General features: G+C 38.5%; 1 non-coding gene across 1 annotated transcript; it reads left to right on the plus strand.

Annotated features, from left to right (window-relative positions):
* The first annotated feature begins 1,335 nt into the window (after positions 1 to 1,335).
* LOC131235993 (small nucleolar RNA R71) lies at positions 1,336 to 1,443 on the plus strand. Its single transcript, XR_009166478.1, has one exon. It is a non-coding gene; the product is annotated as a small nucleolar RNA R71 (small nucleolar RNA).
* Positions 1,444 to 4,954: the final 3,511 nt, after the last annotated feature.

The following is a 4,954-nucleotide window of genomic DNA, read 5'->3' on the forward strand; positions in this document are numbered from 1 at the left end:
TTTTGTTTTCCTATGGATTTTAACAGGTGGGGCCCATATCCGAAGAATCTAGCCACCCAGCCATTGCATCTCATGGCTCAAGACTAACCAAACAAGACCAATATTGGACATGTTTCGGTTGTAGAATCATCAGGTGGGTTTTAACGATAGCAAACACTATTTCTTATGGTATAGCCCGTTAGATAGTCGGATTGGGTTCATTTTTCGGCTCAACGCCTAAAATGATCTAAGGAAATGGATGGATGGTATAGATTGAATTCATACTTCAAGGTGGGGCCTGCATGAGCAACCCATCCCAAACACCAATTATAAATAATATATATCTTATTATTATTTTTTTGGTTAGCTTGTTACTACACACCCCTGTCAGTACACGCACTCCATAATAGTTATACCTTACTTCACGTCACGGCATGGATAAACACAGCATCATGGTGGGTCCCACGTATGCGTGGCCCACGTCTCATCAAGGTGGGTCCCACATGAACGTGGCCCACCTGATGGGTCTGATATTTATGTTTTCTCATCATCCATAAAGTAAGATCCACATGCCTTGGATGATTGGATAAGACATACATCAAGGTGGGGTACGTCCGAGTGGGCCACACAGTCACATCATCACACCAAAATAATGAAAGAGAGAGAGGGAGAAGGAAGCACCCACCTTTAAATCTTGAACTCCTCCTTCCTCCACTAGGTCTTAGAGCTCTAAGGAAAGAATTTCAACGATTAAGATTGGTTTCGGAGGGTGGAGATGCGAGATAGAAAGGTGGGTCACACTAGCTCCTCTCATGGAGCCATGGACGTTGGGTGCTCTCATGGGGTGTTGTTTGAAAAATGGAGAGAGAATGAAAGGGAGAGAGGGGTGATGGGAGAGGAGTGATGGGAGAGAAGGATGGATGGGTGTACTTGAGTAAGGGATAGAGTTGACTTTTAAGGATTACTTTTGTACTTGGGGATGGGATAGATTAATGGGTGTACTTTGACAAGTGAAGTGATTGATGTGATAGATTTTCTAAGGATTGCAACGCGTGGCATTTTTTCCTTGAACTGAACACGGGCCCACATCTCCTAGCTCGGGTATTGCCTTGGCATACGAGACACGACATCGGAACCGCGGCGACGGTGCAGTCGTGACGGTATAAGTTTTGACTCGAGCTGACTCATATATATTGGACATGACTCAGGGTTGCATGCAAACGCCGATAGTAGATTGCAGGTCAACAAACTTCGACTGGTAGGACCGCGAAAGCCTATAGAACGGTACGGACTAGGATACGGGCCTTACATGAGGTCAATCCCTCATAGAAAAAGCTCGTTATCCTCCATATTTCATAGCCATGTTGTGGACATGAATTTATGAGATCCTTAAATCACTCCCAACATTGGAAGAAGGTCTCAACCTCTTTTTGTGCAAAATTCATGACTACTTTCCTTAAGGTATTCGTTTTATAATATGGGAAGAACTTTTTAAAGAACTCCCTTGTCATCTCAGCCCATGTACCAATGGACCGTGGTCTTAAGGAATGTAATCATGACTTAGCCTTTTCTTTCAAAGAGAAAGGAAACAATTTCAGCCTCACCGTGGCCTCAGACACATTTAGAAAGTGCAATGTAGATATGATCTCATCAAACTCTTTCATATGCAAGTATAGACTTTCATATTCTAGTCCATGAAAGATAGAGAGGAGTTGAATTACCCCTAGTTTAATATCCACAGTTCCTGCATTCAATGGGAATATCATGCAGGAAGGTGTACTCACCCCCGTCGGTTGTAAATAATCTCATAGAGTACGAGGCGGGGTGCGTTATGAACCTCATTCTCATCTTGAACTTCCTCAACTGGAGGTTGAGGTTGATTTGCAGCCATAACTTCCATTAATTTGGAGGATCTCAAGTGGTGTTTAATCCGGTGATGGATAAGCAACACTTCGACTAATCCTCCTTCGCTTAAGAGACGGCGGGTGTTGTCATGAATCCATTTGGGCATGAAACACTTTCAGCCTTCAAGTAATTAAAAAACTAACCTAAAAAGATAACTCAATAAAATAAAACAAATAAGAGATCTAGAAAAGATAAGAGAAATTGGAGAGAAGTTATCCGATTAGGGTTAGTATGTTAGGATCCCACAAAACAGAAAATAATGTTAGTTTTTAAAATTAATTTGAGAAAAAATCCTAACCTAAAAACATAGTAGAAAAATAAACCTTAATTTTAACCTAATTCTAATACCAATTAATCTTAGAAAAACATAACTGTAGTCCCCGACAATGGCACCAAAAACATGTTCACAACCCCAAGTGTAGGGTCATGATATAGAAATAAACGCGGTGAGACTAAGGTCGAATCCATGGGGACTAATCTTGCAGGTATTCTGAAAATAACTAGAACTAGAACTATAGGAAGATCTATACCAAAATCTAGAATAAAAGAGAGTAATTGTGATTGAGATTTCAATAATTAAAAGGGAACTAGGGTGCAAGGATCCACTTGTAGCTATCTAGATCCTACCTTACTTGATTCCAGAAACACAATTGGAATTGGAGTCCTATCCTATCCAATTGGAAGATGAAGCAATTATACCAAATCTGAAATTTCATTGACCTAATTCTCAATGGAGGAGAATTGTGATGATTGGAAGGGATTCTATCACCCTACTATGCCCAAGAGATGATGGTGAACAACAAGATTTATCAATCTCACAATCTCAAAACAGGAAAAGAAGATATTCAAAGCTATCATAGCATCTATTGTAATTTGAATCACAATAACTCATAGAAAACTGAAAATATTCCTTTAATATCAAAATAAAAATCAATGAGGTTCATCAAGAATAAGAATCAAAGTAAGAAAATCATCCAAACACGCTACAAGCTTCACCTCTTAGCCCTAGCTAAGAGATTTAGCCAACCATAGACATGATTGGATTTAAAACCTTAGAAGAAAGCATTAAAAATAAATAAATAGTGAAGAAGAACTCTTGGGAGGCTGCTCCACCCTTTGGCTCTACTCTTTGAAACCGTATATATCTTTAGAATTCCTTAGGAAATACATATTTATAGCCTTATCCATCTAATTTCACAAAACCGTCTCAAATTTACGCAATCCATGTAAAATCTGCATAACCCTTCAATGTCATCGAAGAATGTATCCAATTTTTCCAGCGACTAAACTCAATTTTCATGTAATTCTTCGATGTCATCTACCAGTGTTCGATGTCATCGAACACTCAAAGAACCTTCGATAGCATCGAAGAACCTTCATTATCATCGAGAAATGTATCCAATTTTTTCAGTAATAAAACTTGATTTTCATGTAATTCTTCGATGTCTTCTAGTATCTTTCGATGTCATTGAAGACTGGCTTCGATGTCATCTAACAGCCCTCGATGACATGGAAGCTCAGATTTTGTGAATTTCTGTACTTTGTATTTTCGATTTTCTTCTTTCTCCACTTAGTTTTTTGAATCTTGGGGTCTTGAAATCTTTAATCTTGGTCTTCTAAGATCCATCCCTTACCTTAGTGATTCTTAAGCATTAAATTCATGCTTTTAACATTCTTTTCAATCCAAGCTCTTAAACTCACCTTGTAATACAAACATGCATGAAATATACCCATTAAGCATTATCATGTTCATAAAACCAAGATATAAATAGGGAGAAATATGTAATATTTAACACTCAAAATAGTGTACATGTGTGAGTGAGATGTGTTACCTATCAACTCCCAGCATTCATCTAATCATGTATACATATAATTAAACACTCATCACATAAGCATAGTTTACAAGTGCTCACAGACAATCCCAAACAAAATCATGTATAGTGGTTCAATTTCCCTACTCCACTCCCGACAGACACACTCAACCCATGAGTATACCAGATTTCACTATCAGAGATTTTAAATCAGGTTCACCTCTAACCTTTACATTCCTACACAAGGACCTTAGCGTACACTCCTGTCGGAGGCTCCCACAAGAGACTTGAGTTTTTTTTCATTGGATAACCAACAACCTCGGTCTTAATTAAAGACCTATGTTTATTCCCGTCGGAGGCTCCCCAAGAGAATAACATGTACACACCCATGTTTAATGGCCTATATAAGGACTTTAATTTAGGTCCATAATAATCTATTCAAGTTGGCAATTCAAACTCTACACTCAATCCTACACAAGGAATGAGTATAAATTGACTCTTATAAATAAAAACTTACTTGTTGGATTAAGCTCCTTTTGTAGCACCATCTCAGGTTGCTTGATCGATGCTCTCACATGCTTCAATTAGCTCCCCTTTTCTCCTTTGATCATGATGTCAATGCGTTTGCTAATGTTTCATCTCCAAGATCAATCACGCTATTGTAATGCTCTTTTAAGGTAACTAAGGTGATGAGAGGTAGGTAGAATCTCGTACGACTAATCGAAAGTTGTAATTTCTAGGGGATTCACGTAGATGGGTCTTCTAAAGGATTTAGATAGGCATATACCTATAGAGGTTGAGTCTAATCTCTAGAAAATGGTGAAGTTCAAGCATATCTTCATGGTAGAGGTTGAAATCCTCATTAGAGTGTTAATCTCAAGGAAGATAACTTAAAACTCATTAGTTTAGAGGTTTGGGATGACGGATATGATCATGAAATCACCTAAGCTTCTATTGCACTAAAAACACATCCCAATGCCTAAGAACCAAATACCCTTTAATGGCTTTTTCGATGGCATCAAGAAAATTAGATTTCTAACTGAAATGTTGTTGGATAGTTCACACACTGCTACCTGATGCAATCAAGTGGTCTTCAATGGCATCAAGGGGACCCTTCAATAGGTCCTTGATGCTATTGAGGAACTCAGATAAAAAGATAAATATTTGCTAGACAGATCTGAGTTACCTACTCGATTCCATCAAGTGGATCTTTAATGCCATCGAAGACCCCTTGAGGTTTGCTCGATGAGATCGAGCAC

Source organism: Magnolia sinica, unplaced genomic scaffold (assembly GCF_029962835.1).
Source record: "Magnolia sinica isolate HGM2019 unplaced genomic scaffold, MsV1 ctg104, whole genome shotgun sequence".
In the NCBI taxonomy this organism is placed as follows: domain Eukaryota; kingdom Viridiplantae; phylum Streptophyta; class Magnoliopsida; order Magnoliales; family Magnoliaceae; genus Magnolia; species Magnolia sinica.